The sequence below is a fragment of the Peromyscus leucopus genome, chromosome 2 (genome assembly GCF_004664715.2).
Source record: "Peromyscus leucopus breed LL Stock chromosome 2, UCI_PerLeu_2.1, whole genome shotgun sequence".
NCBI lineage: Eukaryota > Metazoa > Chordata > Mammalia > Rodentia > Cricetidae > Peromyscus > Peromyscus leucopus.
Window position 1 is genome coordinate 120682633 of NC_051064.1, and position 25854 is coordinate 120708486.

Here is a 25854-nt window from a genome sequence, read left to right on the forward strand (position 1 = left end):
CTTAATTCTCGATGCTCTTCTGAGGTGCAGTCTCTTTACTCCCAGATAAGACCCTGGTTGAGTCACAGTGCAGCTAGACTCCAGTTATCAGTCTGGCAGCCAGGAAAAGAGATGAGGGTGGACTCTTACGGGAGCCCCTGTTGGGCCCCTGGAACCTGGCAGGAGAGAATGTTCTTCAGTATCTCTTGCATGGAAGTGATGGTTGCTATCTCATGTTAGGAGAAGGTGGGTCACCTCTGCATTTTTTTGATAGTACAGAAAATTCTGGAGAGTCAAAACACATAGACGTCCCCATCTGGCATGTCTCCATCTTCTGTGCCAGGTCCTGGGCGGGTATGGGATGGAGGGGCAGAATGCAAAACTTCACACATGCCTAGGCAAGCACTCTACCACTGCACTGTGCTCTTTTCCCAGCCAGGACCCTAAGCCTAGCATAATAGACCTATGTCGTTCAGGAATGCTGTCCACACTGAAACTCCATTCTGCTAAGGCCTCACTTTGGAATTTAAGCTTTATCTGCTGATTGGTAAGCCATTTAAGAACTCCTTCTCTCTTACTTTTTGTGTTTTAAATGTCCACAGCTTTCATCATTTCTCTGTAGAGTCAATGTTACCTAAGACTACAGCTAATTCTCTTGTTCTTGTGCTCACCATCTATCGTATGGCCACAGTGTTCCCCCATTGAGACTTTTATCCAAGTCATTGAGAGTTTTAGCAGCACAGACATAACCTTCTGTCTATGATCCATATGTCACACTTCATATGTGTGTGTATGTTTATGTATATATATATATATATATATATATATATATATATATATATATATGGAATAAAATCTTCATGGATGGCTGGGCAGCAAGTGGTCTAATAAATAAAACAATCTTATACTCTGGACCAGCTGGGGTTATCAGGAACAGACAAGAAGACAAGGTTAAGAATGCAAGATGCTTATTGGGATATGATGCCTGTGAAAGATGAAGGGAGAGGTTGGGAACACAGTTCAATATGTACAGTGTTTGTTTAGCATACATAAGGACCTGAGTTTGATCCCCAGCTCTACACAAACCATGTGTGGTAGCACAGGCTTGTAATACACTCTGGAGGTGAAGGCAGGAAAATCAGAAGTTCAAGATCATCCTCAGCTACATGGTGAACTGGAGACCAGCCAGGGCTACAGGAGACACTTTGTCACATACATAAATAAACAAACAAATAAGGGAAATAAGATAAGGTAAGGAGAGCCTTGAGACTGTGATGGAGACCCAACCAAAGCTCTACCAGCCTGCAGAATGAACATGGACTATGACCTTGGGCAGAAATGACCAAGCCTTATTACTTCCATTGTACCCAGCCACTGGCCAAGAGATACCAGGAGAGATGGTCACCCAAAGGTGCTGTGACTAGAAATTCCCTACCTCACTCCTTGTACCTTGTAGTTTGGTATGAGTTGAGTTATGTCCCCTCCAATAAGGTATGTTGAAGTCCTAGCCCCCTGTGCCTCTGAATGTGACCTTATTTAGAAACAGCGTTGTTACAGATGTAATTAGCTAAGAGAAAGTCATACAGGAGGGTCAGTCTCCGTCCTATAGACCTGGTGTCCAAAGAAGAAAATGGTCACATGAAGACGGACCTAGAAAGAAGCCCACTTGAAGCAGGATGGGGATGGTACATCTTAGAAGCCTGAGGATCCCAGAGCTAGGGAAGGGCTGGATACAGTCTTCTCTAGCTTAACCTCTGACACCTTCATTTCACGCTTGGACTTCCCGACCCGTGAGATGGTGAGTTATCTTCAGTGCCAGGTAGCTGAAATATGAAGCCTTTGCTCCTGGAGAAGACAACATGTCTTCTGAGGGAGTCTTGAGGTTAGTGCTCAAACGGAGGAAGAGAACTGTAGATCCCTGTGCCAGACCTGGTGTGGGTCATTTCCTCCCATGATGTTATTGATCATCGCCATGCCCATTTTGTAAACCATAGGTCATGAGCACAGAGAGCTGTGAATGGCCCAAGGCTTCCCAGCTATAGAGTGGGGTGAGGCTGAACTGGAGTCAGGTTTCCCAGCCGAAGAGCAAGCTGCTCTCTCCTGAATCACCCGTAGGAGCAAATCCAGGGCGTAATGAAACAACTTACTTCCCATGCTGACTCCCCCAGGATCCATGCTTAATGAACATTTTTCATTGCATTTCCCAAATCCATTTATTTATTTACTTGCTTTTGGTTTTTTTCAAGACAGGATTTCTCTGTGTAGCTCTGGCTGTCTTAGAATTGCTCTGTAGATCAAGCCAAATCTCTTTAGATTTGGCCTCAAACTCAGAGATCTACCTGCCTCTGCTTCCTGAGTGCTGGAATTAAAGGCATGTGCCCACCTGGCTACCAAATTTCTTTTTTTCTTTCTGTGTGTGTGTGCACACACATATGGTGGCACTAGGCAAGCATGTGGTATAAGATATACATGCAGAGGAAACACTCAAACACATAAAAATAAATAATAAATAGATGAATAAATAAATAAAATTGTTAAAAGCTAGAGTTCTCTTCCAGTTTATTTTCATGTTTTTACTGTCTTTGAGATCTTTTATAACTTTATAAATTATGAAAAATTAATAACAATATAAAATTTTTTCCCGTAATGAAAGTGAATTGGGCCCATTGGAATACAGCTAATTAATGCTTATAGATAGATAAGTTTTGGAAATGGTTTCAAATTCATCGGCATCCTTTTCTTGAAGGTTTATTTGTATTATTTTTAACTGCATACATGTGCATGCGTGAGTGTGTGTGTGTGTGTATGTGTGTGTGTGTTACACATGACTGAAGGTGCTCCTAGAGGCCAGAGGAGTCAGAGCCCTCTGAAGTCAGAGTGACAGGCTGTTGTGAGCCACTTGGTGTGGATGCTGGGTGTAGAACCCAGTCTTCCAGGAAAGCAGTATGTACTCTTCACTCTGAGCCACCCACGCGGCCCCAAAGTGTGGGTCTCTTAATTCTACTCAGAACTAGCTGTAATATCTTAGAGGTTTCTCCATTAGCTAATGTATTAAATGATCTGCTCCCATAATACATTTGTCTGAGAATGGGAAACCCATGTTACCAGATTACCTTGGCTCTGTCTCAAATGTCCTCCTCCCAATACAGGTCTAGGACCAGGACATTGTATTGCATAGAGTTGGCTCTTTAAGATCTCTTTCAGAGACCATAAGGGACATTCCTTTCCTTTTTGTTCTTTTCCTTATTTTTATTACTGCTTCCTGTGGTCTTAATATTTATTTTTGTGTGCATTGTAGGAAAGGCCACAAGCCCAGATTTACCTGTCTCTTAGTGGAAAGGCATGTGTGCTAGCCAAGGCCACATGGAGACATTTATTGACACTGTCACCTCCTCTGTTTACTCTCTCTCTAAGGACACACTGTAACCCAGCAGGCTGGGAAGGGGCAGGAGGTTGAAGTTCCTAGGTGGACCACTCAGGCCCAAATAACAAAAAAGGCTATTGGAGGCGCCAGTACTCATAACCTCCTGGACCATTGTGAGTCAGTGGAGACAGTTTGGTGGCTGGGAGAGTGGATGGCTCTGAAGAGGCTCAGGAGCCACCAGTGTCTGAGAGATGGCACTGAAGGTCTCTGTGGGTCCCCAGCAGAGACCCAGGCAAAGCTGAGCCCCAGTGCAGGAAGGAAGCTGTCCTGAATGTTGAAGTTCAGGATGGTTCCCTGGGGCTGAGGTCTCTTTGATCTCGTACCATTACTGGTTAAAAATAATCTGAGCAAGCAGCTTTAATATAGAAACATTTTCTAAATTTTCTATTTATGTGTCTCTAAATAATAATAAAATATAATTACTTTTCTATTATTTAAAAAAATATAGAGCCCATAAGATGGCTCGGCAGGTAAAGGCACCTGCTGTCAAGTTCAGTAAATAAGTAAAATGAAATTTAAAAAAAAAATTCTAAATACATAAAGAACTAGATATAGCAGCTCATGCCTTATAATCAAAACATTCTAGAAGCTGAGAGCAGAAGCAGGAGAATCACAAGTTCAAAGCCAGCCTGGGCTACATAGTTTGTTCCATGAGAATCCAGGCAAGAAAGAAAGAGAGACAGGGAGGGGGGAGAGGGGAGAAGGAAGGAAGGGAGGGAGAAAGAAGGAAGGGAGGGAGGGAGGGAGGGAGGGATGGAGGGAGGGAAGAAGGAAGGAAGGGGTTAAAAAAAAAAACATATAAAGAGAAAAAAATCCCCAAACTAGAAAATAGTCCTGTCTCTACAATGGAAACCAAACTGTCCCCTAGGCAGCCATCTTTACAGGTAGAGAGAGAGTGGTGTTTACAGGGACTGCTGGTGACTGTTGATGGCTCCGTCTCCTCCCAGATCCTGATTTTCTTCACCTGTTAAAAATTGGACTAAAGTACTCATCACCTACAGTTTTAGGTTAAACACCAGTTTATGGAAAAAATTTCAGATATCATAATTACCTGTCATTTCCAGTCGTCTGAAATGCTGGTCTCTTCTGGGTTTGTTTTTAACAACCAGAATAAGAGCTCAACTCTGAGCAAGGAACATCTCTCCTCCCAGCCCCAAGGGCCACACCTGAAGCTGCAGATCCACTGAAGCAAAGCGGCAGGAATGACTGCATTCTCCTCCCAGGGGGACAGCATCGTAAGGGAGGCTCCTGGAGGGGCGAGGGTGGGTACAGTTCCAGGGACTCCAACAGGTATATACTTGGTGCATATACATGCAGACTGGTGAAATACGCATGCATGCAGGCAAAACATTCATATACATAAAGTAAAATAAATAAATCTTAAAGAAAAATGAAAGAAAGTATATTGTGCTTCCATTTTTTACCTATTGGGAGCCTGGCATCCAGATACCAAAGTCACAGGTCACTAAATGGCCAAACCCTGTTTTGTACTCATGTGGGCTATTCCAAGATCACCTCTGCCCCAGACTCCTGTGACCTGCTACCTACCAGACACCTGCAGTCATGGGTGAGCCTGGGAGCAGGGCTCCTCCAATTCCCTTCAAAACTCCCCTGGGACTGGGACCAGATGTGTCACCAGCCCCTTGAACAGAATCTCTGGCTGCAAGGAAGTCTACCAGCAGCCTGAGCTCACTTGGATGAAGGGCACTGGGGAGCTGCTATTTGCCTGGAAGCTTGAGGTTGAAACGCATTTAGGCCAGTCTGAATTTCATGTTAACTATGTCACTGGCCTGGCAAACTAAAGCCCCCAAAGAGGTAGCATGCTCTGCTTATATTTGCTCATAGCGCCTTAATTAGAGAAGCTGCCCTGTTAGAAATGTCAGTTAGGCATTGGTTAGCATTGGAGTGGGTCTGAAGACTGAATGCCAGATCGACCACTTTGTTCTCTGAATCTTTGTTTTGCTTAAAGACAGGGTCTCATGTAGCCCAGGATGGCCTCAAACTTCCTATGTAGCAGAGAATGTCCTCCAATTCCTGATCCTCCTACCTCTACTCCCCAGGTTTGTGCCGAGACTGCAGGCATGCGCCCCCTCGCCTGGCTACCTCTCTGAGTCCCAGTCTTCTTCCTTCCTTTTCTTCTTTTTTTTCTTTTTAGATTTTACTTATTTTTGTTTTGTGCATATGAGTGTTTTTGTTTTTCCTACCTGTATACGTTCCTACCAGCACGTAGAGCCTGCAGAGAACCGAAGAGGGCATTGGATCCTCTGGGATTGGAGTTACAAAAGGTTGTTAGCCTCCGTGTGGGTGCTGGGAATCGAACCTGGATCCTCTGGGAAAACAGCAAGTACTCTTAACCACTGAGCCATCTCTCCAGTTTCCTCTAGTACCTAACATTCTTTTCAATGAAATATAATGTGTATCTCATGATAGTTTTGAGGCCTATTCATTTATTCATTTCATAAATATTAGGTTGAACTATATGAAATTACCTATATCCAATCACTTATAACACAGAAACAGTGGTTTTCACATGATTCAACTATAGTGTTTTTAAAATTTTTATTTGTGTGTGTATGTGTGTGTGTGTGTGTGTGTGTGTATAGAGGCTTGGGAGAACACGGTGTATGATTATCAGGGCTGGTAAATGTAAAATCAGTAAGGAAGGCCTGCAGATTGGAAATTTAAGTAAGAATTGCTGTTACAGCCCTGAGTCCCAAATCTGCAGGGCAAGCTGGGATGGGGAGCTCAGGTGGACTTCTATGTTGCATTCTTGAAAGAGACATATCAGGCTCTGCCCTTAATCATCCATTGACTGTGTGGGAGACCCACCTCTGAATTGTGGAGGATAATCTATTCTATAGTCAGTTGATTATAAATGCTAATCACCTCTACAGTCTAGCAGAGTCTAAATGGAGTTACCTGTGTAAGGAACACTGGCCAAGGCACCCAGTCTGGTGGACCTTACATTGTATCTGATAACATCAACCGCGTCCTAAGGAGCTGGCGTCTATCTTAAGAGATGCAGAGTGTTGTGAGAACAAATGTGTGACGGGGGTCAGAGTCAGGGTTCATGGAGGCCTTGAAGAATGTAAGATTCTAAGCCATGACTTGAAAGAGGTTGGGAGCCAGCCCTGCCCAAGCATGCAGGCATGGAGTCCTTCCTTCTAGATCTGCAAGGCCAAGGGGGACGAGCAGGGTGAGCAACGATGAGCAGAGATGCATTCAGAGGCCCCATAGGGGCTTCAGATACTATCAGTAGAGGAGATGGGGGTTAGACCAGAGACCCGGGTGCCTCCAGCACCCAGCATGGAATTTGACACAAGTCAAACCCCTCCGGGTTGGCAGGCTACCCTAAGACTTGCTGCACAATACAAGGACTCTCTGTTCTGGGCTCTCTAGACCCTGCCTCTTGGATTCTGATCGCCAATCTCACCAACTTCGTTCCCAAATTAGAATTTTTTTGGAACCCAGGGGTCAACCTTGAAGTCCAACTGTGTAAGCAGTATCTGTGATAGAGTCACCAAGAAAGGAGAATGGGGACTGCCCTGGGTGGGCCAGGTTGAGGAGGGACTGCCGGAGATGTACAGACCCCCACCCCCACTTTTGTAACCCTGATTGCCTGCCCAGGCCACTACAGCTCCATCCAGCTCTGTCCCCGCCTTGGTTCCTGAGTCCCCAAGGCCCCCCTTCCTGCCAAACAAAGCCCCCAGCCACCAGACTGACGTCCAGCAGGCACCTGGGGCCTCCGGGCCTGGGAATCAAAGCCTGTTTTGCAAAGGAGGCCCTGTGTTTGGAGAAACACCCATCCCCTGCCGCCCAGTCCTTCAAAGAACCGGCATTGTTCTGTGCTGAGAAGGCGCCTCCTGACGCGCTGGGCAGGGTGCGGGCTGACGCTGGTGGACCTCTGATCTCAGGCCAGGCCCCCAGCCACTTGAGGGGAGGGTGGACCTAGGGGCCAAAGAGGGAGCAGCCTGTTCTTGTGGCACTGTGCCCCTTCCTCGTTCTCTGCCCACCTGGGTTCCCATCTCTGCGTCCAGGCTCTCCCACCTGGGGATCTGAACAGGGCAGGCCTCAGGAGGTACCAGGAACATGAACTGAGGTAGCAGCGGGATTTAGTGATCATAAGAGGTGTCTGAGGGCAAGTGTGTCAGTGACTGCAAACATATCCTTGAGCACAGTGGTATATATAACTGTGAGTCCCGTACTTGGGGTGTTGAGGCAAGAGAATCATGAGTTTAAAGCCAGCCTGAGCTACATAGAAAGACTTCGTCCCAAAAACTCGGGAAGGGTGTGTATAGGTGTGTGTGTGCATGTGCATGTGCGTGTGCGTGTGCGTGTGCGTGTGTGTGTGTGTGTGTATGTGAGTGTATATTCTCATTTTACAGATCACAAAACTGAGGCTAGATAAGAAAGAGCTGAGCCCAGAGCCCAGAGTCTGTGAACTGACAGACTCTGTTGTCCAGACCTTCCGACTGAAGCGCCACGTTCTTTTCTTTGTTGAAGAAATATTTCCCATTTACTTTTGTCCCACTGTGGTTCCCGTTGCAAATTAACGTCACCTTCAATAAAATCTGCTCAGCCACAAACTAAGGCCACGGAACTTGGCAGTGGTGCCAAGGCGGGTTGTGGGTGCCCACATAGCACTCAAAGGCCACCCTTATCTATCCTCCCCTTCTGCCCGCCGCACATAGCGTGAGCTGGGTGGAGTGGGAGCGTTTAGTCGCTCCTGTGGCACAGCAGAAGTCTCTCAAGACCCAGAGAGGGTAAACAGAACCCAGAGCCACATCTGGGGAGCTAATTCTGTCCTGTCCTCTGAGATCACACTTCCTAGTCTGCGACACTGCAGAGCCTTTTGCCCAGATGCTCCCAGGGTGACCCCGGGTTCTGTGACTAAGAGCAGGGTCCCCACCACTGCAGGATGTCCACCAAACGACTTGCCCGTTCTGAGCCTCAGTTTCCTTTTCTGTCAAATAGGAATGCTAGTGCCCCATTTGGGGCTCTTGGGACGATGAACTTGGGGGACAACACAGGGAAAGTCCTGAGAATAAACAGTACCCAGGATCGGGATCATTGTGATTGCTCCACTTTCACTGTCTGTGGAGAGGAGAGGAAGGGCCAGGCTAAGGTGAGGCACTGTCTCCCTGGGAGCTGCTTCCCGAAGCAGACAGCAAGGCCTCCTTCCTGCAGGGTGTACTGGAGAAAGAAAGGGCAGGGAGGGAAGTGCTGGGCGCCTGGGGGTGGAGAGTTCTGATCTCCAGCCTGAGATTCCTGGGATTCTCGCACCGTCTTACCCACTTAGCCTGGTGGGGCATGGAGTGTGATCTTTTGACACTCAGGATGTGGCTGTCCTGGTAACATCTAAAGACCATAGAGGTCACATCCAGCCCCAGAACCCTGGAAAATTCCATCAGCCTGCAGAGGAAAGTGGTGTGACAAAGGAGAAACTTATGACAGCTTCAGCAAGCCACTTGACTTCTCTGTCTTGTGTGAGACAGATGGGCCCCATGGCCAGAGGTTCCATCCCAACCCTGTCACTGGCATCCCCAAGTGCCACACAGGGACAAGTATCTCACACCTAGGCATCCCAATTTTTCTTCCACTCAACAAGGACAATGTCCATGTAGTGTAATTATTTAGGCTATCCTATAAGCCATAATTACCAGACCCTAAATGAGGCCAAAGATGGCATTGTCCAAAACATAAAATGTGGGGGCTGTGGAGATGGTTCTGGCATCAAAAGTGCTTGCTGCTCTCCCTGAGGACTGGAGTTCAGTTCCCAGAACCCACATGGATACTCACAACTGCCTTTACCTCAGTTCCGAGGGATCCAACACCATCTTCTTGCCTCCTTAGACACTGGCACACACAAGTACAGACACACAGACACACATGCACACACACACACATATAAATAATAAAATAAATCTTTAGAAAGAAAAAAAAAGGAGGCACTGGAAAGATGGCTCAACCGTTAAGAGCACTGGCTGCTTTTGCAGAAGAGACAGGTTTCATTCTCAGGACCCCCGTGGAGGTTCACAACTGTCTGTAACTCCAGTCCCAGGGGTCCAACAACCCTCTTTTGGGCACTGGCTGCACATAGTGCACAGACATGCATGCAGGCAAAACACCCGTACTCATAAAAATAGAGAAACAAAAAGAAAAGAAAGATCTCTGTTAAAAAGAAAAAAAGAAACAGTACAATATATAGTATGTGATTTTTGTTTTGTTTTGTTTTTTCAAGACAGGGTTTCTCTGTAGCTTTGCGCCTTTCCTGGAACTCTCTCTGTAGACCAGGCGGGCCTTGAACTCACAAATATCCACCTGCCTTTGCCTCCCGAGTGCTGGGATTAAAGGCTTACGCCACCACTGCCCGGCTAGTATGTCATATTTTAAAGTAGCTAAGAGTTCCCTTGGAAGCAGAGTCAGGAAGCTGGTGGAGTTATCAGCAGGAAGTCATTGTAGCTCTTTGTGGTGTGATTCTTAGACTATCAATTAGGGGCTTAAAAGAGCTTCATTATCGTTATTAACACCTGGTGTTTCTTGACGGAGAAACTGAGGTAGAGAGGAGGTGCTCAAAGTTAAAAGATTAACTGACAGAACTAAACATTCAGCCAAAGGCAGACATCAAACCCTGCTTCTCACCACACACACACACACACACACACACACACACACACACACACACAGAGCCCCCTACAGTGGGGCTCCTGCAGGGTCCGGCATATCAGACCAGTGCATAAAACAAACACGTGCCTCAGTCAGTGCGGATGCTCTGCTGACCTTGCTAAGAAAAAAGCAGAGAGACGGGGCAGTAGGCGCAGCTACTGGAATGGATGCTTTGTTTTGAGACAAGGTCTCTCTGTGCAGTCCTGGCTGTGCTGGAACTCATTCTGTAGACCTGGCTAGCCTCACAGTCACAGAGATCCGCCTGCGTCTGCCTCCTGAGTGCTGGTATCACAGGTGTGTGCCACCACACCCAGCAGAAATAAATTTCTTGGTCAGAAAAGTACTCATGAAATTACAGAAAGACTGAAGAAGAGGCAGGAGCCATACCTCATGCCTACAACCCTTGCATGCCGGAGCTTGAGGCACCAGCAGGAATGAATGTTTTTTAAAGATTTATTTATTTATCTCTGTCTTTTTTGTTGTTGTTTTTTTGTTTGTTTGTTTTGTTTTGTTTTTTTGAGACAGGATTTCTCTGTGTAGTTTTGGTGTCTATCCTGGGTCTCACTCTGTAGACCAGGCTGACCTCGAACTCACAGAGATCCGCCTGGCTCTGCCTCCCAAGTACTGGGATTAAAGGCCTGCGCCACCACCGCCCAGTTAGATTTATTTACTTATATGGGCATTGGTATTTTGCCTGCAAGTATGTCTGTGTGAGGGTGTCAGGTCCCCTGGAACTGAAGTTACAGACAGTTGTGAGCTGCCATGTGGATGTTGGGAATTGAAACTGGGTCCTCTGGAAGAGCAGCCAGTGCTCTTAACCCCTGAGCCATCTCTCCAGCCTCTCAAAAATGAATTTTTTAGCGTTTGCTTTTCTCGGTCAGAAAAGTACTCATGAACTTACAGAAGGACTGAGGAAGAAGTAGGAACAGTACCTAAAGCCTACAGTCCTTGCATGTAGGAGGTTGAGGCAGGACTTCCGACCCAGATGACTCAGCTGCTAACTATCTGCAGGAGCTCACAGAATGAGCACAAAGGGTCACATTGCAAATGGCCAAGACTGCCTCAGGGGCTACAAACACAAATGAGGGGCCATTGCCTTGGAGACTGGGAATGCTTCCTGGAGGAGGAAGACCAACAGGCCCAGAGTAGGAACATTCTGTGAGAACCCACAGACACAGGTTCTTACCACTCAGTAATCTCAGAGTAAACCTGTACAGAGGGCGTTGGCAGGATGCAGATCGGAAGGGCTGAAGAATTCACAAATCAGAACCAGCCGGCCAGGGTGGTGCACACCTTTAATCCCAACACTCTGGAGACAGAGGCAAGAGGATCTCTATGAATTTGAAGCTAGCCTGGACTATATAGTGAGTTACAGGCCAGCCAATGATATAGAATCAAAATAAAAATAAAACAAAACAAAACAAAAAATCAGCCAGGGAACAGTGCACTCCTTTAATCCCAGCACTCCGGGGGCAGAGGCAGGTGGGTCTCTTTGAGTTCAAGGCCACCCTGGCCTACAAAGTGCATTCCAGGACATCCAGGGGGGCTGTTATACAGAAAAACCCCATCTCAGAAAACAAAAGAAAACAAACTAGAAACAACTCATGAAAAACATCCAAATTCACCAGGTGGTGGTGGTTCACCTCTTTAATCCCAGCACTTGCGAGGCAGAGACAGGCAGATCTCTGAGTTCGACTCCAGCCTAGTCTATGGAGTGAGTTCGAAACCAGGTAGGGCTACAGAGAAACCCTTTCTTGGGGGACGGGGAGGGAAGGTGGAGACACAAAGAAAGGGAGAAAGCCTGTCAAATGCACGTGTCCTAATCTAGGTCCTCACAAAGGACCAGCTAAGGATAAGCACAAGATGTAGCTGGAGGTTGCACATCAAAGCACTGAAGAGCCTTGCTTGGAGAAGTGAGCCACAGACTTGGTGGGGATTCTCCTCTGCCTGAATTCTAATGGGGTCTCACTGCCTAACCCACTAGCTCAGTGGTTTTCAACTTTCCCAATGCTGTAACCCTTCAATACAGTTCCTCATGTGGGGTGACCCTCCACCACAAAATTATTTTTGTTGCTGCTTCATAACTATAATTTTGCTACTGTTATGAATCATAATATAACTATCTGATATTTCTGATGGTCTTAGGTGACCTCTGTGAAAGGGTAGCTCAAGTCCCAAAGGGGTCACAACCCACAGGTTGAGAACTGCTTTGCTAGTTGCTATGATTTTGGACAAATAGCCTTCTCTGTTCTCTCTGTGCTTAAATGTCCCAATTTATAAAACTCAAGCAGTGATAACATAAAAACCTAAGGCTTGGCTGGAGATCAAACCAGCTACCATAAGTAAAGTAAGCACCATATATATGTAGACAGAGGTACATATTTGAAAAACACCTGTATATCAACAGTAAGGTTCTGTTTGTAGAATGTCCATAGAATACCATGCAGATACTAAAATATCTAAAAGTACTTTAAGAAGTTTCAATGACATGAAGAGACATCCAAAATATTGTTATTTTTGTATTTAGTTGTAGACAAAATTTTCCTATGCTCACCAGGCACCAAGGTCCCATAGTCCCGCAGCCCCTAAGACCCAAGTAAACACACAGAGGCTTAATTAATTAAAACTGCTTGGCTGTTAACTCAGGCCTACCACTGACTAGCTCTTACTCAGCCCATTTCTGTTAATCTATATATTGCCACGTGTTCTGTGGCTTTACCTGTGTGCCATTACATGCTGCTCCCTGGATGGCAGGCTGGTGTCTCCTGACTTAGCCTTCCTCTTCCCAGAATTCTCCTTGTTTGTTTATCCCACCTATACTTCCTGTCTGGCTACTGGCTAATCAGCTTTTTATTTATCAACCAATCAGAGCAATACATTCACAGCATACAGAAAGACATCCCACAGCATTTAGTTATCTGTATGCTATGTGTATGAGGGTTTGCCTGGTGTATGTATATATCCATGAGTGTGCCTTATAATCCTTGAAGGTCAGAAGAGGGTGTTGGATGCCCTGGAACTAAAGTTATAGACATTGTGAGCCAACATGTGGAGTGTTGAGACTGAACCCAAAGCCTGCAAGAAGAGCAAGTGCTCTTAACCACCAAGTCCTCTCTCCAGCCCTACATCATATTCAGTGAAAAGGAAAATAAGGCCGATTACCAGACAATGCACCTTGATGGGTATTTAAATGGATTTACTTATAAGAACACCTAGAAGAATTCAGACAACAAATGATTACCCACCCCTGACACACATGCACGCACACACACTCACGCACACACACATATGCACGCACAGGAAGGGTGGTACAACTGGGCAGTAGGATGACATTGGCAGCCTTCTTGGTTTTTGTCTTTGTTTGTTTGTCTGATTGAGACAGGGTTTCTCTATGTAACAGCCCTGGCTGTCCTGGAACTCATTCTGTAAATCAGTCTGACCTCAAACTTACAAAGATCCACCTGCCTCTGCCTCCCAAGTGCTGGGATTAAAGGCATGTGCCACCATACCTCTTTTCTATCAACTGTATTTTCTAATCTTTTCCCCCCGAGACAGGGTTTCTCTGTGTAGCTTTGGCGCCTTTCCTGGTCTAATTCTTTTTCTAGGATTGATGTGTATTTTTTTTTTTTTTAATTATTTGTTTGAGATAAGGTCTCACTGTGTAACCCTAACAGGCCTGGAACTATGTAGATCAGGCTGGCCTCGAACTCATAGAGATTCACCTGCCTTTGCCTCCTGAGTACTGGGATTAAAGTCCTGGTATACCATCTATCTTTTTAACTTTAAATCATTCACAAATGATTCACGACTTAGGTCCACTGGCTAACGGGAAAGAAGGAGCGAGTTTTATTCTATAACACTATTTATTCACTTAATAAATATTCAAGCATTCAACCGTGTGTGGGTGCTAGACACTGTTCTGTGAGCTGTTTGGCCCCAAATCCAAAGTCACAATCCTGTGAAGAAGTTGGGAAAGGGAGACAAAGGGAAGGCCTGGGGTACCTGCTCCTGCTTTAAAGCATGCAGCCCTTTGCTCCGTAGATGAGTAGTGTGCCCCCCTTTTCCCTCCTGAGGGAGGCTTCTGGGTGTCTGTCTACAGGAACCAGCACGCCCTTCCACATGATTCATCAAGAGGGAGACACACACATTCGCCTACCTGTGAGGGGACAGAGAACAAACACATGTTGAGGTGACCCGTCACCACTCCGGGAACTTTGCTCCTGCCCACTCAACAAATTCCTCCAGCCACCTCAGGAGGAGCATCCCCTCCCCTCCATTACTGTAGATAAGGGAGAGCAGCCCAGGAAAGGAAAGTCACTTATGCAAGGTGACCCCACTGTCAGAGGAGCTGAGGCTTGAGCTGGGTTCCTCCCTACAGAGAGGCCTTTGCCGTCTAGGTGGAGCTCCTAACTCCTAACCCCCTCCAACACCGTTATCACCAACCTTCCCCGTATGCTGGGTCACCTGTTAAAGACATCCCAGGTCTTGCACTTTGGCTGCAATGTGGAGGTATGAGGTAGGCGTTATTTAGTGACGAGGAGACAGGGGCTCAGGGGGGTCACAGTCACACCTCCCTGAAGGATAGAGGTGCTGAGATGTGCAACCTGCCCTAACTGGTTCCAGAAGTGGGAACCTACACACCTGGGCCACCCTGCCTGCCTTCTGGTGCTCGCTCAGCCTCCTCCACACAGCACAAGGCTCAGAGCTTTTCATTTCCTTGTTTCTTTCGCTGTTGGGGTAGCTGCTCGCTTGTTATTCGCTTTCTTGTTTTCATACAAGGTCTCACTATGTAGCCCTTGGCTGGTCAGGAATTTACCATGGAGATCAGGCTGGCCTCCAACTCCTGGAGATCAGCGGGCCTCTGCCTCCCAAGTGCTGGGATCAAAGGTGTGCGCCACCACACTGGGCCACCCCCTTCTTGCTTTGTGCGGCGTTCATGTCCTCTGTCAGAGTGTCAACTGTGCAGTCGTGAAAGACGAGGCAGAGGAGCCCAAGGGAAGGAAGGGATGCTGCAGGAGGAACTCCTCACAGTTTATCGGTTGTGAGCACTCCTACTTCATTCTTTCACAGCAGTCAATGGTTTCTGAGAAAGCATGGATGCTAAAGAGAACGGAGAGCAGACGGCTCTCCACTGAGCTCTACCCCCAGAGCCCAACAACAGAAAGCTGTTTCTCATCTTCTGGAAACTAAGGCCAATGTCAAGAGACTGGCTCTTTCTGTCCCGGTGAGGGCCCACTTCCGGCTCGCAAACAGCCACCTTCTGGAACTGCCCTCACGCAGCCTGCCTCAGCATGTGAGTAGGGACAGATAGAAGCGAGCTCTTAACACCTGTTCCCGTAAGGACACAAATCCATCATTACAAGGTCCCATCCAGATCACTTCACCTGACCTTAATTATCTCCTAAAACTCCATCTCTAAACACCATGACATTGGGGTTTGGGGCACACGAATGTTTAGTCCATGATCCAAACCCCAAGCAGAGACAGAGGACTAGGTGGGCAAACTCGTGGGCCTGTGTTTATGTGGAAGCTAAGGGCTGTGTGGCCTCTGCTGCTGAGGACCTGGAATGACTTGGTCCTGAACTTGAGATGGGCAAAGACTTGAGAACCAGCCAGTACGCTTGGCCAGTTCACTCGTGGCTCCTTCCCACTCTAGAGTGCAGATGTGGAGATGAGCAAGACTCTCTGGTTCTACAACTTTGACGATCCCCTTAGTCTCCCGTAGTCTTAACTTTTAAGGAAGAAGGTGTGATGGTACCCTCTGCTCCTACAATTACTTTGAGGGTAAGATGAGGAAGTGAGTATAGGACCTAAGCTCCAGAGCTAGCTAGCTACATGAAGACCACTCTGCAGATGAGAATTCCACTCTGACTCCTGCTAATCATTACAGCCAAGGGCTGCTGGTGTGAGGAAGAACAAAGAGAAGGTGGGTGCGGCGTCCTTGCCTCAGAGAACCCCCTCCTGGCATGGCATCTAGGGAAGACTGCTTAGAAGAAGGGGCATGTTAAGCAGAAATGTGAAGCAAAGAGGAAAGAGTTAAGGGGACTGGAGTGAAGATGTAGGCAAGCCAGAGGATGAAAAGGGACAGGCAGATGGGTTAATTACAGGAAGACAATGGCTCACGTGACCTCAGAAGTAGATCAGCCTACTCCGCCTCCCGAGCTTCCTCTGTCCTGCAACCTGGCCTCAGACACTGTTGGTGTCGCGGGAATAACAATAACCTCTCCTCTCTAAGCCTGCAACTCAAACATTGCATCACCCAACCACAAACTCGACTCTTCCCCACCACCACCGCACAAGTCCCACTCGGACTGCTCCTGGCTGCCATTGGCACCTCCAGCCCTGGCCCTCCACCTTCCGGCCCATCACGCCTCTTCTTCCTCGAGCCTTTCCCCGTTACATCTCAGAGTTCAGGGCCAGCACCCCCATGACACTATCAAGCACGCCCTAGGTCCTTTACCTCACTGGTCAGGCCAACTCCTTCCTATCTGCTTCCTCCCTAGCTGTGCCTAGCAAGCCAAACACCGCAGAACCTGTCACATCACAGGCGAGAGGACTTTTCCTCATTACTCCACAGTCTTCACCACAAAGGGGCCTTGGACGTTGCCCAGCAACCAGTCACTCAACAGCAGCTTCTTTCAGCCTTCACCACTCTCCTCACACCTGCGATCCTCTGTTCTTGATCTCAGTGGCACCTCCACCTCCCACTTGGCAGAGAAAGGAGATGCCATCCTTTATCTGTTCCCTGTCACGCATGCATGTGCAAACATGCATAGAGAAGCACATGTGCACATTAGATGAACATGCACACACACACACATACAGAAGTATACATGCAGACACATACATGCAGACAAATAGGAACCACGTACTTCTTTGTTTTTGTGTCTTCTGAGACAGGGCTTCATATTAAGGCCCAGGTTAGCCCGGAACTCACCATGTAGCTCAGCCTGGCCTTGAACTCATAACATTCCTCCCTCCTCAGCCTCCAAGTGCTGGGATTGCAGGCATTAAACTCCCACACTCAGCTTTATAATTTTTTTTATCTCTTCTTTCTCTTGGGTTTCTACTTCTTGCTCTGATTCTTCTGTTGGCCTGTGCATGTGGTCAAACGACCTCATTAATCAAAAGCCAACTCCCTAACCTCGCCTCCCCCAACAAATGTCTACACTCATGTCCACTGCTGGTCTCCTACAAAGGAGGTCTATCCCCATAGTTTCACTTCCAACACTCGTCTTGTAGAAAGTACTCAGCCTCCTCCACACAGCACAGTGCTCAGCGCTTGTCTTCCCTGTGTTTCTTTTGTTGTTGATCTGTTTGTTTTGAGACAGGGTCTCACTATTGTAGCCCTTGGCTGGTCTGGAATTTACCATGTAGACCAGGCTGGCCTCAAACTCCTAGAGAACCTCCTGTCTCTTCCTCCCAAGTGCTGGACCTAAAGGCGTGCATCACTACGCCTAGCTTTGGATTTGAAGTATTTTTCAGATATCTAAGAGGCAATCACCACTTCTCGTAGGATTTGGAAACATGTAGCTCTCTGTGCCTTCAAGAGTATTTTCACTGTGTGATGGAATAGGAAGCCAGACTAAGGCACCTAGTGCATATGTCTGCATGTGTACTTCTGTAAGCATGTGTGCTTGTGGGGTGATAGAAACGCTGGCTGTCTTAACTGTGGCCATAATTGCTCTGGTGTGTGCAACTTGTCAAACTGGACACTTTAATTAGGGGCAGTATACTGTCCCTCTGGGCCTTACAGCAGCCTCTTGCATTGCCCGGAAACTTTTCTCAACATTTTCTGCCATTCCACAGAGTACCACCATGTCACCCCTCAATTTTCCCTCCTCTCCATCCCTGAGCCCCAAACTCCCAAATGCTAATCGCTCACCTGTGCCATAGTTGGCTGCCACTCAGCAGCCAACTGCATTGCCGGGTGCCCAGGCGTCACTTCTAAGCTACATCCAGAGGAATCTTGTTGAAATATGGCAAAGCCTAAAACTCATGGCATGGCCGACAAGGTCAGCAAACCGGGGCTTCCCTTCAGCTCCAGACTTCTGCTTTCCCAGGACCCTTGTTCCCAGGGCTCTCACTGCCCTGGCCTTTTGGGGGTTTCCCTGTCTCAGGACTTTGTACCTGGGGTCTGCTCTTCCTGTTCATGCTTCAGATACTGACTCAATTCTCACGTTCTCAGGGAAGCCCTCTTTGACTTATCCTGTCCCATTTTCACACAGAGACTCTATATCTCGTTTTGCAGTATTTGCAGTGATTGTGGTTTGGTGATCTGTGTGCCTATTTCCCTTCTATATTACTAGGAAAGAGCCTGTCGGTCTCTGTCCACCATAGTATCTCTAATGCCTGATCAGATGGACCTAACCATAACACTAGTTGTAACTATGTGAATTGGGGCTGGAGCTGTAACGCACTTGATAGAGCTTACCTAATATGTGTAGAGCCCCGGGTTCAATCCCCAGCATGCCATAAAACTGAGCATAGAGGTACACACCTGTGATCCCAGCCCATGGGAGGAGGAGGCAAGTGGAAGATTAGACCTAAGTTTGAGGCCATCCTGTTGAATTTCAGGCCTGAGATTCTTCTGTCAGGAAGAAAGAAAGAAAGAAAGAAAGAAAGAAAGAAAGGAAGGAAGGAAGGAAGGAAGGAAGGAAGGAAGGAAGGAAGGAAGGAAGGAAGGAAGGAAGGAAGGAAAGGTGAATTAATAAGTATATGATGAGCAGCATGCTTTTCTAGTATGCAGTTGTATTCATCCTCCATAACCAATTTTGCTCTTGGTAGATGAGATGATACAGATTCAGGGAGACTAAGAAACTGACCCCTGGCCACACAGCTGCAAGGCATCGAGTTTCTGCAAGAACCAAGCCCGAGTTCTCCAGCTTCTCCAGGTGCGGGGAGGAAGTGTTCACACATCTACCCCTCCAGACTCTTCAGGCTACAGAAGCAGTTTCTCCACATATCAGCCCGTGAGGTGGGCGGTCCACACCTTCCCAGCTGCAGTAACTGAGGAGCAGAGTGCCATGAACTGCCTCCAGTTACTCAGCAAGAGAACAGAACCGAGTTTCTCACCCAGGGCAGCAGCAGACTCTCCACGGTACCAGGCACGACAGAACAGGCCAGCGAAAGCACAGCCAGGATGCCAGGGGATTGTTAACCTCCCAATAAAGAACTGAGCTGGCTCCAGGGCATCTCTGGTTTACACTTGCCACCCTGAGTCATCTTGATGATGAGAAATGCTCGTGCCTAGAACTGCTCTGCTGACCCGTGACCCACCAGGAAGTGTCTGCACCAGAGGGAGAGACAAAGGTAGGAGCCATGCCGTGAACCATCCCTGGGACCCGCTCAAGAAACCCAAGGTCAAGACAGCCTCTTTCTGAAGTTCCACCTCGGCCTCGGCTTAAAAATAAACTGTCTGGAGCAGGGCATGGTGGTGCATGCCTTTAATCCCAGCACTCGGGAGGCAGAAGCAGGTGGATCTCTGTGAGTTCGAGGCTAGCCTGGTCTACAGAGTGAGTTCCAGGACAGCCAGGGCTACACAGAGAAAGAGAAATCCTATCTCAAAGAGAGAGACAGAGAAAGAGAGAGAGAGAGAGAGAGAGAGAGAGAGAGAGAGAGAGAGAGAGAGAGAGAGAGAGAGAGAGAGAGAGAGAGAGAGAGAAGGTATAAACTAGTCTTATGGTGACTTTTCAAGGACAGCCTAGGTCAGTCATTATTGCCCCCCTTAGGGCACAATGTGAAATTGTGGAAATGGGGGTGGAGAGTGCCAGGTGTTCACAGGCTCTGGGCGGAATCAGCCAGTATCCATCTGGATCCAGACCAATAGCCCTTAGGCACTGGAGCTGCTCGGGCCTGAGCAGCCCTGCCTGATGCCTGTCTTGGAGACAGAAGAGACCAGGCCGGCAAGCCACAGCAACCAGTGCAAGGGGCGGAGCTTCCTAAGAAGGCTTCTTGGCTGGTGGGGTGTATATTCTGCCTTCTGGGCTTCCTGGGCCAGTTCTTTACAAGGCATGGTTTGTGCCCTTGTTCTAGACCCTAACAGAGCCGTGTGTTCCAAATTATTTACAAATCCAGACCCAGCTTTTCTTTTTTCCTCCTCCTCCTTCTCTTCCTCCTCCTCCTCCTCCTTCTTCTAATCTAGAAAATGGGGTTACCTATCCTAGAAGATGTCAATTGGTTGTCTGGACAAAGCCTCAGACTTTCTCTTACATTTGACTAGACTGACCCCATCCTTTCACTTGATGGATAGATATTTAAGCTAAGCATGGCCCATTAATGGGTTCCAGTACCCTAAATAGCCAAGAAGTAGGCACCTCCAGGCTGACTCATGGTGGGGCTACCACAGTCCCTTAGCTATGCTGGATAGAAATGCCTCTTTTTTGTTTTGGTTTGGTTTGGTTTGGGTTGGGTTGGTTTGGGTTTGGGTTTGTTTTTTTTGTTTTTTGTTTTTTTTTTTTTTTTTTTTTTTTGAGACAGGGTTTCTCTGTGTTAACAGTCCTGGCTGTCTTGGAACTTGCTTTGTAGACCAGGCTGGCCTCAAACTCACAAAGATCCACCTGCCTCTACCTCCCAAGTGCTGGGATTAAAGGCGTGCGCCACCACCGCCTGGCTTGTTTTGTTTTGTTTTTCAAGATAGGGTTTCTCTGTGTAGCTTTTGGAGCCTATCCTGGACCTTGCTCTGTAGCCCAGGCTGGCCTAGAACTCATAGAGATTCGCCTGCCTCTGCCTCCCGAGTGCTGGGATTAAAGGCATGCGCCACCACCGCCTGTCGAGATGCCTCTTTTTACTGGGGCTTCTCAACTTAGTAGTATCAACATCCTCCTCTCTGCCACCCCCAATTTCTGACAGGGTCTAATGCAGCCCAGGCTAGCCTCCAACTTGTTAATTAGCCAAGGACAGCCTTGAACTTCTAATCATCCTGCCTCTGTCTCCAAAGTGCTGGCATTATAGAGGGTGCCACCACACCTGGTTTATGCAGTACTGGGTATCAAACCCAGTGGTTCATGACTGCTAGGCAAGTACCCCTTCAGCTGAGTCACAGGTACAGCTAGAGAGCCTTCCCCAAACCAAGGTCAATCCAGAGGACACTGAGCCAAAAGTTAGAGAGGAACAATGTTTGAATGCCAGGACCCAGACAAGCCTGGAGCTAAACTGGTCCAAGGCTCTTTCAATTTAACACTATCCATATTATTTTTTTCCTTAAGTCAGTTTAATCTTGTCACCTGTAACCAAAGACATTTCTGTATATGGTGTAACCATGATGTGACATATATATTGGTCACCCAACGGAAGGATGCTGTCGTCATTAGCCACCACCAAGTAATCATGGAGTGCCTCTTCTGTATGTACTGGGGACATGCAGACAGATCAGCTGAAATCTCTATCCTCGAGAATTCCCAGCCTATGAAGGGATGTGCATTGCAGCCATTCATGTAATAACCAGGGGAACTCACCAGGGCGGGCAGGGCAGGACTGACCCACTGGCCTTGGTCAGAGGCTGCCACTCCTCTTCCCCCACTCTGACCTCCCTGTTGACTCGTGCATCCAGATAGCGTCCTGGGACACAACCTGAGCAGAGATGAGACAGACCATGATGACCGTGTAAAGGCAACACTCATGAGGCTGAGGCCAGGGAATTACCAGGAGCTGGAGGCTAGCCTGACCTGAAACAGAGTCTCAAAGAATGAAACAAAACAAAAGGAGTCAGAGACAAAAAAAACGGCATAGTAGATCATGACTGTAATCCCAGCTCTTGGGAGATGGGGGCAGGAAGGGCAGAAGTTTAAGGCTATCTATCCTTGGCAACATTGGAGGCCAGCATAGACTACATTAGGCCCTGTCCAAAAAATAATAAATAAATTACAAGAGGCAGGGACAAGCCATGGGACTTTGGAAAAGGTATTCCATGAATCTGGGCCTCCTCAATGTCATTGTGAAATGAGGGTACAATCGGTCTGTGACCTCCAAAGCTCTTCCAGGGACTCAACACAGGCATGAGCAGACACGATTTAGGAACTTAAAATGCTAGGCCTCCGCTCAGGCCTGTTGCTGGTAACCAGTCTGTCCTCAGGCCATGTGACAAATGCAGATGGGAAGCACAGAGAAAGGCCTTGTCAAAACGATCTTTCCTTCCCACCCACCAGCTGTGGGACCCTCTCTCTACTGTTCAGCCTTTCTGCATCCGCATTCCTCACTTATAAAGTGGAGATCAATCGTAACAGCACCTAACAGCCAGAATGGCTGTGAAAATGTTAAAAAGAATGCAGTATACTTGATACACGGATACCTTAGAAAATGGACTTTACATCCAAGCACGGTAGTATGTGTTGGTAATCTCAGCACTCAGGAGGCAGGAGGATATTTTCATTTAAAGTTAGCCAGGGCTACCATAGATAGATAGGTAGATACTGAAAGTAATTTAAGTGAATGTTATTACTTTTAAGTAGGTCGAAGGTAGGGAGAGCCTGGCTGACTAGTGCTCAGAAGGAGATTCCGAGGGACCACTGGCGAGCTGGTGGTTCAGGAGGCAAAGGTGGATGCTTTTGGGTCTGGCAGCCTGCACAAAAGAAAAGAACTGACTCCTGCAGATTGTTATTGCAGGACACTTAAGCAAACTGTGTGAAGATGTGTCTTTGTTTCGCCTCACCTGCCTAAGGCATCTGGTTGGTTTAATAAAGAGCTGAATGGTCAGCAGCTAGGCTGGAGGGAATAGGCAGGACTTTCAGAGAGAGAAATAGAGAGAGAGACAGAGACAGAGAGACAGAGAGAGACAGAGACAGAGACCGAGGGTTAGAATCTAGACATGCAAGAGACATCAGGGAGACATGAAGGGAGTCGAACATAGAAAATGGAGGAGAGGTAAAGAGCCGGTGGAAGAACATAGATTAATAGAAACAGGTTAATTTAAGTGATAAGAGCTAGTTAGGAACAAGTCTAAGCTACGGCCAAGTTTTCATAATTAATAATAAGTCTCCATGTCATTATTTGGGGGCCGGTGGTACAGAGAAACTCTGACTACGGGTTGAACTCTGACCTCCACGTGTGCTCCCCTCCCCCACTAAATAAATGTAACAAAAGTACTTTATGTTGGGGTTCCTGGTCTGTTCAGTATGTTCACAACATGTACCTTGGGGGCTGGATAAAGTGTCCGCCACCAAAGTATAAGGACCTGAGTTCAACCCCCGTATGCACCTAAAAAGCCCGTCACGGTAGCGTGGCTTGTGATCTTAGGGCTGAGGAGGCAGACAGGAGGCACCCTGGCGTTCGCTGGCCGGCCGGCCTAGCTGGATGTGAGAGCCTGGGTCCCCTTGAGAGACCTTCTCTAGAAAACAAGGTGAATGGCTCCTGGAGAACACGTAAGGTTGATGTCTGGCCTCTACATGCACATACATACATGTGCAGAGGCACACACGGGAACAGAAAGATGTGTCTTGGAGATGTTAACCATACCTAATAAAGATACACCATTCACCTCTTTGATGCCCCCGTTTTCTCCCCCTTCTCTCCACACAGATCCAATCAAACTCTACTCCGGGCTTTCCTCAAGCCATCCTCGTGCCCACCCCCACACCTGCACCCCAGATGTCTCATCTCACTGCCTTTCCCTTACAGGGTTTTCTAGAGCTGGTGAGAGATTCCATTACTGACAAGCATCTAGTAAGAGACTGCTGGGCTCCCATGACTGAGCTTTCTTGTCTACAAAGTGCTATTAGCAACCTACCCAGAAGCCCTTAGCCTCACAACAGATTTGTTCAAGTGGTCACAGCTCTCTGGACGAGGATTTTCTCTAACCTGGCCAGGATTCCTCTGCCTGGGCAGCATTCTATAGTCAGAGAGAGTTAATGCCTCTGGAAGCATCTTCAACCGTCACACAGTTGATAACTCAGAAAGTCAGTGGACAAGAATGCTTCTTTTCCTTCTATGGGACATGTTTGAGGTGTGTCCCACCATCTTTGAAAGGGCTCAGCACTCTGGGAGGACAGTTCTCTCAAGGAAAAACAGCTTTGCCTCACTTCCTGGGAACATCCTAACTTTGACACATTACAACAAGCAGATCTCAAGCATGTCCTTTTAAAAATTCCCAAATGCCAAGAAGCTAGCCCTGACTTGGTGAGGCTCCAAAGTAGGCAGTGCCAGGTGGCCGGGGCCTAGCGCATGCAGGGGCAGGAAGAGTGCAGGGCACAGCAGCACTCTCGTGTTTCCCAGGGGCGTCCTCTGCTGTGTACTCCCAATATACTCAGGGTACACCTGGAACAGACAGACTAAGGCAAACACAATGGCCCGGGTTCTAAGAGGAAACTTGAACACGCTTCAGTGTGTGTAGCTAAATCCCTGCTTCAGCAAGGGACCAGTTAAGGCACATCCAAGTCCCTACCACAGTCAATCTTCCTATCTTTGTTTTTCATTTGTTCATTTGTTTTGTTGTTTTGTTTTAAGACAGGGTGTCACTCTGTGGCCCTAGCTATCCTGGAACTCACTATGTAGACCAGGGTGGCCTCAAACACACAGATCCTCCTACCTCTGCCTCCTAAGTGCTGGGATTAAAGGTGTGCGCCACCACACCAGGCTACCTGTCGTTCTTATGTCCTTTCATCCCAAATATCTTCTTATCTCCCATCTATCTGCTTCTATATTTTTCAATAATCAATTCCGGTAATTATTATTATTATTATCATCATCATCATCATTATTATTTTATTTCCTCGTGATAAGCATAGGAATGGTTGTCCGACTCTTTGAACTTCCAGAATGGTTGGTTTCTTCTTTGTGATTGTTTTGTTTTGTTTTTCAGACGGTATCTCAGGCTGGTCTAGGACTCGCTATGCAGTCAAAGAGAACCTTGACCCTCTTTGCCTCTGCCTTCACCTCCCAAATGCTGGCAATGGAACCCAGGACTTCAGGCATGCTAGTCCAGCATTCTACCTACTGAGCTGTATCCCCAGCCCTTGGCATGACCTTTGCCTGCCTCATCCCGTGACCTACTGGAGGCTACTGACCACGTTCACAGAGCCACTTTTGTTGAGCTGATTACCCCAAGGCTACAACTAACCTTATCATTATCCAGAACAGCTCCTGCTCTGGGTTCTAGGACACTGTGGTCCCTGGGTGGCCATAGTCACCTCTCTCTGGCTTTCCAGTTCCAGGGATATCTGCCCACAGGGTCATCAAGACTTCCCATCTCCCGCTTCCTATCCCTCGGACCAGATCTACTCTACTTCCTCTGTACCGGAATATTTCCCCCAAGTTCACCAGTCCCTTGCCCAACTCCAGCCTTCCCACTGTGTGAAACTCAGCCCTTGTTCAGATCACCCCGGCCTCTACCAGTGACCTCAGGAGAAGTGCAAATCGGCTAAAGATATTCACAGGAGTCGTTAAAGTTGGAATCCTGGCTCCACTGCTCTTTGCTGTATGTATGACCCTGGGCGAATGATGTAAGTCCTGGGCCTGTAGAGTCCTGTAGGAAAGAAAAACAGTAACGCACACTGCTCAGGTTGAAGGTTCAATTTTCATTTTTTATTTTATTCTTTTTCTCAGTTTTTTGAGATAGGGTCTCTCTATATAACTCTGGTTGTCCTGGAACTCACTATGTAGATCAGGCTGGCCTCCAACTCACAAAGATCCTCCTGCCTCTGCCTCCCACATACTGGATTAAAAGCATGCGCCACCACACCCTGAGAAGGTTCAACCTTTAAATGCCAAAGATGCAGCCCCTTCAGTAACTGTTAAATGAATACTGTTTTTCTGACTACTTGCTTTGCAGGGTGGTGGGAGAAATTAAATGA

At 47.5% G+C, this 25854-nt stretch overlaps 1 long non-coding RNA gene across 1 annotated transcript; it reads left to right on the forward strand.

Annotated features, from left to right (window-relative positions):
* The first annotated feature begins 288 nt into the window (after nucleotides 1-288).
* LOC119087441 lies at nucleotides 289-25626 on the forward strand. Its single transcript, XR_005090893.1, has 3 exons — nucleotides 289-526; nucleotides 18857-19381; nucleotides 24864-25626. It is a non-coding gene; the product is annotated as an uncharacterized LOC119087441 (long non-coding RNA).
* Nucleotides 25627-25854: the final 228 nt, after the last annotated feature.